Here is a 15,421-nt window from a genome sequence, read left to right as displayed (position 1 = left end):
GGCCCAAGGAGATTAACATAGGAAGATAATTCAGGTAGAGAAATGAGACCTTCAACAGAAGCTTTTCCACTCTTTAGGTTCCTTTTGAATCTAATTCTTGGACCTCAGTTTCTCCCCATGATTGGTGATAATTGCAAATTCACAGTATGTGGACTCTTGGGTTTGTTTGCTTGTTCGTGTGTTGTTTGCTGCGTAGTATGCTCCCTTTTTCTGGAAGGAGCATCCCTGTTTCCTTTGGTAGAATCGGCTCTTGAACTCCATGCAGTCTTGGTGGATCCTAAATAAAGATATTATTTCTTTATTGAAGAGAAGGCTGGAGGCGTTCATGATTCAATCGTGGCCAGTAAGACATGAGTCTTAAGTGTAAAGACAAAGGACTGGAAAAGATGGCTGGCACTGACTCATCCTGTTGTGTTATCTGATGAGTTATATGATCAACTCATGCTACCTGATTTCCCAAATGCTCTCTTATTCCCAAATCCTTCTGACTGTGGTTCCTCAAATGTTTGTTTAGTTCTGTGTGTCAACTCATACAGTTTCATTAAACAATCTCTTTGTTCAAATTAGCCAGAATGGGTTTCTCCTGCCAGAAACCAAAACAACAACCAAAAACAAAACATGCAATGATGCATTTTTTGCAAATGCAATCCAACCTTATAGTGTTGAGAAGGAATTATTCAATCAACTATAAGACTTGCGGGAACAAGTGCTGTTCAGAATTATTATTCCATTGTGTCATTAACATAAAAGACAATCTGTACGTAAATTTACCCATCTTTACAAGGCACAAACCCCAGCTGTTCTTCAGTCTCACATATGAAAGAGAACCCCTGGGTGGCATTTAGACCTGCCACAAATAGAAATTTTTATATAATCCAATTTATCTATTTTGTTTGTTTGTTTTATTGCCTATGCTTTTGATGTCATATTCAAGAAATCATTGCCAAATCCAAACAAGCTTTTCCTCTGTTTTCTTCTAAGACTTTTGTAGTTTTAGGACTTACCTTTAGGTCTTTGATCCATTGAGTTAATTTTTGAATGGTCCTTACCTTAATGATGTAGGGTCACAAATAGAAATTTAAACTTTATTATTATCCAAGAAATCCTGGCAACACTTAGTGGAAGTTCTAACAAAGGTAGTTTATTAAGTCAGGATCCCTGAGTAGGAGGCAATATTGGCATTCAGGTGGTCCTTCAGGCACAGTGTAAGGAAAACTGTGGCTTTGGTAAAGTGTGATTTTGGTACCTTGCCACTTCCTTTATTAGAGCCCTCTTGGCCCTTGCAGCACTCAAGGCCTCTCCTCCTCCATATCCTTCAAGATCCTACTTTCTTCAGACTTCAAACAAATCACCACCAAGGTATGTACTTGGAAAGAGAGCTGGCCTTTGTGGAGTACCTGCTGAGTGCCAGAAACTTCACTGCATTATCTCATTTCACAGCATCTGAAAAGAGTTTGCTCGTATCTGCTAAAGATATGATTCCATCTGCATTTAAATGAGGAAGGCAAAGACTAAAAACCTTTCAAATCCACTTACTCCTTCAGTCATTTGTCCATTTATTCTTGTTTTTTGATAAATAACTACTGGGTATCAACCATGCATCAGGCAACATGTTAAGATCTAGAAATATAGCTATTAACAAGCCCACAAAGAGCTTAATATCTAGTGTAGAAGGTAAAGATAATGCAAAGTGATTCAGTAAACAATTCCAAAGAAGTCGTTGAGAACGGTAGGTTCCTAAGTTGATATTTGGAAGCAAGCAAATCCTTGGCCAGAAAATCTTGGTTCCATACCTCTTAGGATCCTGTTGATGAGGTCAGTTCACATTCTGCTTAGACCATTTATAACAGATATAATCAGATCTGAAGCCACAGTATTTGGAATTTTGATCAAATGAAAGACCAGATGGTATAAGACTAGGCGGGAGGAAAGACACCACATTGTCCCTTGTGGTATCTAGTGACAATTCATTAGTATCTCATTCTCACTCTGTCTCTCATCAAAAGATGACTGCCCGGGGGCTGGCCCAGTGGCATAGTGGTTGGGTTCACGGGCTCCGCTTCAGAGGCCTGGGGGTTCGCAGGTTTGGATCCCGGGCACGGACATATGCACTGCTTATCAAGCCATGCTGTGGTAGGCATCCCACATGTAAAGTAGAGGAAGATGGGTGCGGATGTTGGCCCAGGGCCAATCTTCCTCAGCAAAAAGAGGAGCATTGGCAATGAATGTTAGCTCAGGGCTAATTTTCATCACCAAAAAAAAAAAAAATGACCACTAAAATCCAATAAAAACAAATATAGATGTCTCTTCCTTTGCTAACTCCAAACAGACCCACAGACGTAACTTGCATGAATGGCTAATAAAATGCTGATTTCCCCCAATTTTGCCACCCTGACTTTGTCTACACACTTTCCAGTTGCAATGTCAGGCATGATAGAACATGCCCTGATCTCCATGTTTTAAAGCACATGTAAACTTACCATGTAGATTGCATATGGTTTCATGAAGTTTTTTGTCTGAGATAGAGGATGAAAATTATCCTTTATAGAGGTTTTAATTTTTTTATTTGGGATTTGTTTTTGTTCTTGTTCTCCTGTCTCTTTTTTGTTGTGGTGAGTTTTTGTTTTGGGTTTTGGTGTGCTGAGAGTGTAGGATTTTTCCCAGAAGTCTCACAGTCCAACTCCAAGAGGTGGTGTCCTTCTGCCTTTCCCATACACCCATCCTACAGGGAACTGTCAACTTAGAAAAGACAAAAAATTAAAACTGAACCAGACGACTCATTTTTGCCAGAAAATGAGCTACACTTGAAGCTTAACTGTTCTGCAACTCAACTAAGAAGGGGAAGGTAAAAGGTCTGTGATGAAAGGTTTCCCAGAGACAATGAAAAGATATCTAAAGTGAATCAACAGGACAAACGCACCCAGACCTTATGTTTTCTGACACGAACAGACACTTTAGCAGCACAATAGCTTGTATTCACAAGATGTCAGGCTATTGAAAGCTTTCTTCAGACTTTTTGAAATATCTCTCTAATGAGAAATTAAAGCTAAAAGAGTGATAATATCAGGGAGATTTTTTTCCTCTCCTTTCTTTAGATTGAGAAACAAAATCCCTGAATACTCTTTTGTGGCTGGACTTATTGACCATTTCTGGAGGCTTGGAGGAATTTCTTTATGTGGCTATTTAGGAGATTCAATTCAGGTGGGAAAGGTTGAGACCTGTCAGCTAACCCATCCTGCCTCCGGGAGAATTCAAAAGGAAGAAGAGAGTGAACGCTGATACACAGCACTTAGGAAGTGCTATTCACCTGGGTTCAGAGGTTCTTTACCTTGACAATACCCTATTTTCATTTATTGAGCAATTGCGCTCCACTAGGCACCTGATCAAGCATTGACCCAACTGAGATTTCAGCTCCTAAATCATAAAAAGGAGGCAGAAAGCAAAGGCAGAGAAAGATGAGAACATGCGAATCCAATCTACTTAATCACGCAGGAATCCTGGGTAAGCCATGCAGAGCCAGGCTTTCGTCTGCTTTCTGAAGACGCAAGAAGCATAAATGACCCAGTGTGGAAATAGAGCAATTCAAAATTCAAATTACTTTTCTTCCAAGTAGATAAGCTGGCTATCATGCAGCAGCCTGATTTGTAGAAATCGAACACATTAAAACTCAAATTCATGTATGCTCTCAGAATACATTTAAGATTCTGAGGCTTCTTGTCTCTGAATCAGTGGTATGATCTAGAGTCTGGGGCCTACTTTGTGACCAGCAGGGATCCTGATTGTCTCATTAACCATGGTGTCCCCCTATCTGGCACTGTGCCTGAAACATGGTAGACCCAATAAATAGGTGATGATTGAAGGGGAAAAAGGAAAATAAATTAAACTCCAAATTATTATCAACATGTGCTGTATGTCACATTTCTATTTCATTAGGATTCTGGTTGTTTCTTCCTGTTTTGACGTTCCATTTTGTCTAATTTGATAGCCTGTAAGTTCAGATATTAAGAGATTTTTCTGGGTTTGGATTTTTAGATTAAGGCTGAGGGCAGAATATCGAATGCGATATTTGTGTCCCTCCTGCTGTTAGCCTCCAGCAGGACTTGGGGCTTCTCTCTATTCCTCTACCCACTGTTGTCTCTTCTGCCCCAAGGATGTGGACAGGCCCATGTTTCCAGACTGAAGAGCCTTATACAGGAGCCCAGCACTCAGCCTCTATGGAGCAAACACCTCCAAAGACCAAAGCAGTAACATCACAAGGGACGTTCTGGCTATCTCTCTTCTTCCCTCGCTTCTGCGCTCTGTGTACTCTCCCACTCTCAGAACCTAAGGGAACAAGGCAAGTTCCAAAGCCCGCTTCCCCTCTTTCTCATCCCATGTCCCCTACCCTTCTCTGCCCTCCTCCACTTTTTCTTGCTATCTTGACTTTCTTTCTCTTTCTTCCTCCTTGCTAGAGTGATTCTCTCTCTCTTCCTGTGCTCAGACCCTCCTCTCCTCCCAGGAGGCTAGGAAGCACAGGCTGGTGCAGCTCCCTTCCAGATCTCTGTTGCTTACATCCCTTAAGTTGTTCAGCCCCTTCAGATCTAAGCATGGATGAAACAGGTGGCTATCCCCAAGAGGAACTTGAGATTTCCCTAAACCTCGCCTTCACAAAAAGCTCTGCCCCTCAGGCTGCCATGAGAGCATGCTCTCTTCCTAACTAGCTCAATAGTCTATCATTTCTTCATTGAAGCAACAATGCAGAAGTTTATTATAAAAAGGTCCATGCTACCTATGATGGAAAGATGGACTCTGAATAGATTGGTCCATTGTCAACCAGTATAGTATAGTGATGAAGAGCACGGACCATGGAGTCAGACTGCCTGAGTTTGAATCCCAGATCTTTATTTATTAGCATTAAAACTTTGAGCACATTACTTCTCTCTGTTCCTCAGTTTCTTCATCTGTAAAACGGAAATAACGATAATACTCATTCCATAGAGTTGTTGTGATTATTAAGAGAGCATAGATAGATGACTGGTAGATACATAAACAGATAGATAGATAATGAGAAAGAACTGTCTTTAGCATTTGGCAGCTGGCCTGGCACTCACAGCTAGGCCATGCTGTTGTCCTATTGGATGTAAAAGTCTCACAGAATACCAACCTTAGACAAAACTACTCTGAGACCATGACAAAGTAAGACGAAGCAAAGCCACTCTGTAATTTTGTACAAGAGCAGACAAAAACAAGGTCACTCTGCTGCCCATGAAATGCAAAACACCTCCCCCTTGGCTAAAATGAGTGACTGCTACTTCCTTACCAATGACAGCTTTATTCAGGCTCTCATCTCCCCTCCCCATAGATAAGATTTAATGAGATACTCGATCATAAAATTGCCCCTGCTTTTTGACAGCATCCAATTTAGAAGAAATTCCTGCTTCCTTAGACCTTCCCCCAAATCCCTCAATTAGATCCTAAATCCTTTATTGAATTCTTTCTGACATCCTCTTATTGAGACACCCCACAGTTCCCTTCTTGTGTTCTCGTGTGTTTTCCCTCTTGGCATCTAGTAATAAAGTCAACTTGTATGACTTCTGGTGTTCCTGTGGTCTTTGGCTGAAGGGCATTGGTGATAGATAGATGATAGATGAGAGAGAGGATAGCTCCTTCTGGCACATAGTAAGTATTTGAAAAGTCTTTCCTATCATTATTGTTATACATACCTTGAGAGTATTAAGTACAGGACAGGGAAATCATGTGAGACATAAGAACCAAGAAGGAGATCCAGAAGGTCAGGCCTATCAATCAAATGATAACAATAAAGCATGTGTCTACGAAAGAAAGTCAGTCCCTAGACAATGAGACATTGGGGTAAGTGCCAAAGAGCTCATATGGTTTATGATCAGTAAACAAGGCATATTAAAAGGGTTAATACAATGCCTGGCACATAGAAAGCACGCAAAAATTTAGCTTTTTTTTTGTCCTCATCCTCAAATGCTCAGGAAGCCACTTGGAAATAAGACGACGTTTGTTCACTGTTTATGCAGTATGAGTCCATGAAGGATAAGAACCCTCCTTCTCCTCTGAAATAGCACATGATAAAGTACCAGAGGCTCTACTTTCAGAAAGCTCTTGGCATTCTTGTCTGTAACTGGAAAGCACAAATATGTTTTTGCACAGCAATCATATCACCGTCATTTGGCATTCTGTGGTACGGCCCCTTGACAGTCATTTGCAGTGTAAATTTGAGTCACATCCCAGCAATTTTGCTATCACTCTTACTGTAAAGTCACCTTGCAGGTTTCCTCTACGAGGCTGTGATTATTTTTCAACTTTATTGCTAAGCTGATTTGTTTTTCATTTGCTTATCGATGAATTTTGCTGTTAACCAGAAATATTTGTTCAGTGGCTAGTAGCAAGCCCAGGGAATCTTTACAGGACAAACCTTACAAGCTGGCAGGAATAACAGGTAAAACTAATGTGGATCCAACGCCCATTGTTCATTCCGCAGCCTGTGTTTCAGGCACTTATTAATTTATCCCACTGATAAGAATGGTAAGCTCACAACAAAACCATAGAGAGTGAAAAACAATATATCTGAGTCCATTATTTATTCATGCACAAGTCACATGGATGAAAAATACTAACCATTAACACCAGAATAGGAATCTTTTATGATAATCGTGCCATTGCTTTCTTTACCATTCACCCCTGTGTTGTGCTACATGGAGCAAACAAAGGGTAGTTTGGTAATTTGTTCTTTATCTTTTATTATTGAAGTATAATTGACATATAGTATATTAATTTCAGATGTACAACATAATGATTCGATGTTTGTATATACTGCAAAAAGATCACCACAATGAGTCTAGTTAACATCCATCACCATACAAGGTTACAAATTATTTTTCTTGTGATGAGAACGTTTAAGATTTACTTTTCAAATATGCATGCAATATTATTGACTACAGTCACTGTGCTGTACATTACATCCCATGGCTTATTTATTTCATAACTGGAAGTTTGTACCTCTTGACCCCCTTCCCCCATTTCGCCAACCCTCAACCCACTTCTCCTCTGGCAATCACCAATCTGTTCTCTGTATCTATGAGTTTGGTTTGCTTTGGTTTGGTTGTTTTGTTTTTTAGATTCCACATATAAGTGAAATCATATGGTATTTGGCTTTCTCTAGCTGATTTATTTCACTTAGCATATTAACCAAGGATGTAAAAGACCTGTATATTTAAAACTATAAGACACTGATGAAAGAAACTAAAGGTGACACAAATAAATGGAAAGATATTCCATGTTCATGGATTGGAAGAATTAATATTGTTAAAATGGCCATATTACCCAAAGCAATCTACAGATTCAATGAAATCTCTATCAAAATTTGAATGTCATTTTTCACAGACATAGAATAAACAATCCTAAAATTTGTATGGAACCACAAAAGACCCTGAATAGCCAAAGCAATCTTGAGAAAGAAGAACAAAGCTGGAGGTATCAAGCTCTCAGATTTCAAACTATGTTACAAAGTTATAGTAATCAAAACAGCATGGTATTGACATAAAAATAAACACATAGATCAATGGAACAGAATAGAGAGCCCAGAAATAAACCCACACACATATGGTCAATGAATTTACAACAAAGGAGGCAACAATGGGGAAAGGATAGTGTCTTCAATAAATGCTGTTGGTAATTAGTAATTCTCAGTGACGCCTCCTCTGGACCATAGGTGTGGGGTCAGAGCAAATAGTTTCTGACTTCTAATGTCCATATTGTTGGAATCAAATATACACACAGTGTAACTCAGTTTAAACTAGTTGCCAGGGTTTATATCTTAGGTTTTTAAAGTTTATTTATCATTCTAATGTGACATAACCATATTGAAAAAGTATTTAAAATAGAGTAAATATTAAAATTTCTATTATTTCACATCCCTCCAAAAAATATTTACTGTTAATATTTTAATACATTTAAAGTCCTTTTTTTAATGTCCAGGGTTTGTTTTATACATTCACATTTATATATACATATACATATGTGTGTGTGTGTATGTATGTGCAATTGTATTCACAACATACATACAATTTTAAGCAAAAAAATTTCTCAATCTAGAATATTCTGGTCATATCTTCCGAGTTTTTGACTGGAGACTTGGGGAATATCATTGCTTCACCCACTTTTTAAAAAAATTCTGTTGTTTATTCACATGTTTATTCCTCCTATTGTATAAATAATGCAATGGAATTTTACTATGACACTTTAATATTACCTTATGTCCCGGAAGCACATGTAGTTTCTTTTTTTTTTTTTAAGTAGATATCGTCCGCCTGTCAGTTATATATCCTATTTCTCAAAAGGCACTATAAGAACACTGGGGAAAAAAATTGTGCACATAATTGCCTGCACACAAGTGGCAACTTCAGCACTGAAATCTTGCACTTGCACGTGTCCCATTGTTTCAAGGAGGAGAGTGGCGACTAAATCTCTGCACGGATAGGCTCTCCCAAGCCCCACAGAGCTCCTGTAAAGAACATATGGAGAATCACTTGTATCAATTAGGTAAAGATTGCTGTGGGAGATAACGTGCAAAGAACAGGGCAGAGCACAAAGGAAAAGAATTAAAGGATAATTTCTCCAAAAGAAACCCAACAACCCAAAGGACCGCTGTAGCTGGTTACACAGGTTCCCATGGCTGGAAAGGATTAGAAAAGTTTCTGTATAATGAGGGGGCAATTAGAGAGAGTTTAAGGCAGCCTTGTTATTTATGATTGAGCAAGGTCAACGTGATTAAGTCTCTTCCATTATTTATAAGTTTGTATGTAATTACTATAAATTCTAGGTGTTTTGTATGATATAACAGGATTCATGGTAATGTTATTTTAGGTCCTCATGATGCGTGCATCTGTTTCCCTCAAAATTTCAGTCATGAAACCAAAAATACACACAGTATGCTCTGACATTAATCAAGAGAAAGAGCAAAATAATTTTTGGCATACTGAAGTTTTTTGAAAAGAGCATAGGAAGATGAAAAGCAGAGTCATTTTTACTCTCTCTCCTTTGCTCATGGAAAACAATTTTAAAAAGCAATTTACATCACACCCTTGGCTTGAATCTTTTTTTGAAAAGTCTCTTTTGGTGGCCACTTACAATTAAATACACACTCCTATGATTAATGTCAATGTTTGTGGTTAAATGAGACAATTGTTAAATCAGTTATAGGCCTGAAATGTAGGAATGAACAATGAGGGAGCGCTTTCCTCTGAATTTGCATGACTAACATTTCCACTTTGATGGGGGAGTTAGCTTATGGCATCTGTTTCAGTCACATGAAAATTCAATTAAACTATCAGCTATCAGAATTACCGTGGAGCAAATATCAACATAGGAAACCATGACCTAATTATATTATGAATTTTATACCGGAGATAAAAGGGACATTCCGAGGTAGTCACATTGACTGACTCATTTCCCAGAAAGCTAACAAATATTTTTAAAATAAAATATTCTCTGGAAATATAGGCAAAGGAGAATCTCCTCTTATTTATTACTAGTTTTTATCAGACCCTTCTAAAATACAATAATAACAAAAATATAAGTTTTAGGGGCCTGGCCCAGTGGCATAGCGGTTAAGTGCACACGCTTTGGCGGCCCGGGGTTCAAGGGTTTGGACCCTGGATGCGCAGCAACGCACCGCCTGTCAAGCCATGCTGTAGCGGCGTCCCATATAAAGTAGAGGAAGATGGACACAGACGTTAGCCCAGGGCCAATCTTCCTCAGCAAAAAAAAAAAGAGGAGGATTGGCATTGGATGTTAACTCAGGGCTAATCTTCCTCACACACACAAAATATATAAGTTTTAGGAAAAGAAGATCAGATGTGGGAGTAAGAGACAGGAGGTTAAATTGGAAGATACTCCCTAGGGTTCTGCCCTAGTAAGTAAACAGGATGTTGAATCAAAAATTTCACAGCCTTGGAACTCTATTGCCACTTGCTCTCTGACTGCAAAGGAGAAGAGATGTGCTATGCGAGTGGAGGGACAGAGCCAGGTCAGAGAATCGCTGGGTTCTAGCACGAGGGAAACTATCCAGGCAGGGCTTTAAAGCTAGAGAGCCTGTGAGAAGACACGATCAGATTGCAAGTTTCTCCCATGGCAACTGAGCTAAGAACGTTAAAAAGAGGTCATCTGCCACGCTTCCATTTAAATTATACATGTAGTCGTGGTCGCAGAGGCATGGAGCAACACTGGTGGAAGCCTAATAGCAAGACACAGCACCAGAGGCCAGCTGCCATCCTCACTGAATAGACCAAGTAGGATCTTGCCTACCAAGTCTCAGGCATGGTGTCTTCTCATCCCCCCTACACAGGGTACTTACAAATTCTATCTTCTTCACTGATTGATGCTCAAAATTGATTAGTCTGTGACTCAACAAATGACTAAAATGGTTAACCAAGGACGAAAGATTTTACAAAGTGGTGACGCAAGTCTCACGCACATATGATTCTTCTTCAGTATAAATCTAGCAATAAGACCATGAGTCTCCCTGCTCTACACATTCTTCCTACACACACAATATTCCAGTCATACTGAACATTTTGCATCGCTCAAGCATATATGCTCGTCTCCACTTCCAAGCCTTTGTTCAGGCTGGCTGCTGGTCCCATTGCCGCATGTGCCCTGTCCTCTTGTCCACCTGGTCAACTCCTACTCTTGCTTCAATATCTAGTTCAAATGTCTAACAGCAGATTGCTACCCCCTCTATGCTCCCAGAGTGTTTTCACACACACACACTATCACAGACCTTAGCATACTGTATTCTGACTCATATATGCATCCCTCTGCTCTTTTGATTGATGAACTCAGTGATGAAAGAGACCGGGATACAAACATGAATCGATTCATGTAATAAGGTCCTCAGTAGAAGTATCTTTAATCAGAGTAGGGGTAGCTGGAGAAAGGAAAGGGACCTATTTCTATTTCCCTGCCGAGATCCTTTTCTTGAGAATGAATAGACCAAGCTCCCGTTCTAGCATGGAATAGGAGTAACAGGATAGTCCATTGTATCCATAAACTGGATACACATCGGGGAGAAACCACAGTTAATACTCACAGAGGTACTCATGGTTTAGATTACTTCCAAGGAACCCATACAATAGAAATGAGGGCTGTAGACTAATTCCAGACTGTTCACTCTGGGCAGCTAATTAGAGCTATAACAGACAACGACTGATACCTATAACAACAATTTAAGAATGAAATCTCAGCCCTGAGTCAAATAGAATCTTTAAATTCTGTGATCAAGGCACAGAACTGGCTAATAAAAATGCATGCCTATTTCAGAAGTGCTACAACAACTAATGAAAACTCAACGCTTTTCCATTCCTGTAACAGTCCATATTGTCCTCTCCAGGCCCAATAAGCAAAGAGGATACACTTCTTTAACGTATAAGGCATTAAAAGAGTTGCACTGACACAGAACAAAGCAGTTAGTTACCAGATCTCAGTGGAAACAGACTAGGGAAAGTAAGAGACCTACAATCTTCATGAAGACATTTGATATTTTTTCTGCCTATATGTTAATGGCAAGTCCTACTTAAAATAAGATCCCTGTAACCAGAAAGCTTGTAGGTGGGTTGTAGTATTCTTAGCAATCATTAAAGTCCATATGCTTCCTCACTGCTGCTCACGTACATTGTCTTTTTGTTACTGGGGAATTGTTTTTCATTGAAGGAAAAGTGACTTTAGTTCCACGTAATTTTTAATATGTAAAAACTCAGAAAAGGATCATTTAGAATTAGGCCAGAAATTCTTTTAAATATGTGATATATTGATTACAGAAAGTTGTCTATACTCTCAGTCTATAATCCCTTTCCTCCCAATCACTTTTAAACCCGCTCCACTCAGGGTCTTGCTCTGTCCTCCCTCATTCTTTTCAGTATGACCAATGGCCTCTCCATATCTCTGTACCTGATGGTCAATTCTCCGTCTTCATCTTATGGATCTACCAACAGTAGTAGGTGCAGCTGATCCCTTTCTCCTCCTTGATACGCTTTCTTCACTTTGCTTCCTGGACACCACTCTCTCCTGGTGTTTCTTCTCCTTCACTGGTCTCGCCTTTTCATTCTCCTTTGCTGGCTTCTCCTCTTCTCCAGTCTGTAACGTTGGAGGGCTCCACGGCTCAGTCCTTGCTCTTCTTCCCTTCTCTATCTACACTCACTCCCTTGGTGATCTTATTTAGTCTCAGAGCTTTAAGGACTATCTGCATGCCAATGAGTCCCAAACATGTATAAACATTGTTCTCATGGCACAGACTTCTTTCCCAAATTCCAGATTCATCTCTATTCCCTGCCTACTCAACATCTCCGCTTGCATGTGTCTAATAAAAATGTCAAACTTCACATGTCTGCTGCTGAATTTCTGATCTTCTCCCCAAAGTCTATTTTATCTTCAGCCTTCTCTCTTCTGTTGTTAGCAATGCCATCTGTCCATTTGCTCAGGCCAGAACTTACAGGCATCTTTGACTGATTTCTTTCCTGACTCCCACATCCAATTAATCAGCCAATCTTTTTGGCTCTACCTTCAAAATATTAACCCAGAGAATCAATCATTCTAGAAATATCTAGGGGGATAAAAAGCATAGTTCACTACACTGAAATATAATTTAAGCATCACCCCATGCCCATAATCACATGGATTTCTTTACCATGTAAAGAACCTGTTAAACAATCTGCAGATGGCATCTGAAACTATTGTTTTTGAGTTTTTTCTCTGAACATACTAAACAAAAGAAAATTAAATTTTGGTTTAATTTCTGCTTTATTTTTTTCTAAATATCTTTCTCCACAGATGCTAGTCTCACAGCTAGTTCATTATTAGAAATTGACTATTTTTCCCCCCAGAAGAGCATAACACTTCATTTGGCACTCTAGAGAGCCTATTAATACAACGTAAGGTATGTGAGGATAATCAAGGACATACCATTTTTAGCTTAGTGTGCCTGCATGGTAATTAGTAAGAAAGAAAACATTTGTTACCATCTCTTAACATTTACTTATTTTTTCTCTTTTCTCTCCTTCTTGTTTCCTGTTTTCTCTGTATGTATAAAACACATTTTACATCAGATAGGGGTACAAAATTGAAAACAGTACATAGATTCTCTCAGTGTTTTAAGGAAAAGGAATGTAATATGCAAAGACTAGAAGTGAAAGAACACCTAAAAAACCCTAGAAGTTCAAAGCGTTCAAAGAGGAAAGAACGGGTGAGGAAACGAAGCTGCAGAAGTAACGTGGAGCCAATTCTAAGGGATGACAGAGAACCTGAACTTTATAGTAAGAGCAGCAGAGAAAGTGTCATAGTCTGGGCTGTTGTAACAAAAATACCATAGACTGGATGGCTTAAATAACAAACATTTATTTCTCATGGTTCTAGAGACTGAGAAGCCCAAGCTCAAGGCACCTGAAGGTTTGGTGTTTGGTGAGGACCCACATCCTGTTTCGTAGATGACCGTCTTCTCAGTGTAACCTCACGTGGTGGAAGGGGTGAGGGAGCTCTCCGGGGTCCCTTCATAAGGGCACTAATTCCATTCATGAGGGCTGCACCCTCATGACCTAATCACCTCCTAGAGGCCTCAGCTCCAGATACTGTAACATTGGGGTTAGGATCTCAACCTTTGAATCTGGGGGGGGGGGCACAAACATTCAGTCTATGGCAGAAATATTAAGCCTGAAAGTTAACAATCAAATATTTCTTTCAGAAAGATCACTCTTGTTGAGAAGACACTAACAGAGGGGGCAAGATCAGAAGCAGGAAAATAGTTAGGCAACAATTGACATAATCTTGGAGAGAAATGATGGTGGTGTGCACTAAAAGAATGAGAATAAGAATAGAGAGAACAGACAAGACAGACTCTACAGGTCTGGATCGCTGCCAAATAGAATTTTGGCTGCACAGGGGATTTTAAATTCTAATACATTCACTCAACAGTACTTGTTGAACATCTATTATCAAAGCATGCAAAACATCATCTGCAAACTGAGACCCAAAGAAATTAATTTAACTAATTAAGGTCATACAGATAATTACTGGCATAACTGAGTCTAATATAAGTCTTCCAGTTCAGTGATTACAGTTGAATGTTTTATCTGTAAGAATGCTCCAGTTATCTCAATAAAATGAATTTATATCCATCCATCTAAAATGCTACAAAAGTAAGATTATGAAGTACAACGTTCAAAGTGAGCTTAACTCTGATCCTTACAATTCACATTTTAGAAACGTACTCTGGTTGAGCACCTTCCCTCCAATAGTTTAAGTTCTTTTGAATTAGCCTATACATACAATTGCATCTCCAACCAAGAAGAGCCTAATACTGTCTGCCAGAGACCACCTTCGGCCATGCCAGTAAATTGTTGGAGCTATCAGCAGACTAATTTATTATATACATTAACCTGCTGCCTTGAATGGAAGGTTACTGAAATAATGACTAGGAGTACCAAAATCATGAATAAAATATGGGAATCGGGATTGCAAGTTACAAAATTCTCTTATCAAGTCTGCAGACTAAGTGTACTTTTAAAGGTGATGCTCCCACCTTGGGCAACGCAGATGAATGATGACACTGATTTAAAAAAGGAGAGAAGAGCAGATTAGCACCTGAGGTTGAATTCTGTTGGTGTTGCTATCAGTTGGATCAAAATAAAATGTGTTAATTCTGCTGTGTTTTCTCAGAGTTCAGGTGTGAAAATGGAGGTGTCTCCTATAGTAGAAGATAAGAAAAAAATGAAGATAAAATAGGTCTTTTCAAGAAATAAAAGAAATACGGCAAGTGAAAAGAGGATATTTTGGTTAAAATCAAATTCTTCTTAGGACTAAGATGTATTTTTAGTTTGCTTAGAGAGAGTGAGGCATGGAAGATACAAGGTAATTTGTTGGGATTATGTGTGGTGGGTGAAGGAAAAAGCGGGTATTGACCTATAAAAAAGGAGGGGTTGGTGACGAGTTTAATATACAGAATATATGTTCAAGTCCTGGGTTGAATTATCTAGGTAAGCCTTGGTGAAGCCATAAATATTTTTGAGCAGTTCTGCCAAATCTCTTCAAATTCAGTCATAATTTAAACACTACAGAGAAGCTAGAAATTTCAAAAAGCACCAAGACTTACTGAAAAGGTTCAAAGTAAGCAGACACTGCCTGGCCCTTGCCAACTACTGCACTGAGGTTTCATACACGAGACCGTGAGCTTGAGATCAACCTGGCGTCTGGAAGAACACAAAGGGTCTTCATCTGGGAATCACATCTTTTGTTTGCAAGTAAGTCCTGGGTAAATTGATATTTACAGAGGAAGCAAAAATTTGCTAATTCTTTACCCATGTTGAAAGTGTGATTATTCATCTTTGAATTGGAATCTCTATACTTATTAAAGAAAAGAATCAAG

The sequence above is a fragment of the Diceros bicornis genome, chromosome 7 (genome assembly GCF_020826845.1).
Source record: "Diceros bicornis minor isolate mBicDic1 chromosome 7, mDicBic1.mat.cur, whole genome shotgun sequence".
Lineage (NCBI taxonomy): Eukaryota > Metazoa > Chordata > Mammalia > Perissodactyla > Rhinocerotidae > Diceros > Diceros bicornis.
The sequence above is the reverse complement of the archived record's forward strand: the minus strand, read 5'-3'. Positions refer to the sequence as shown.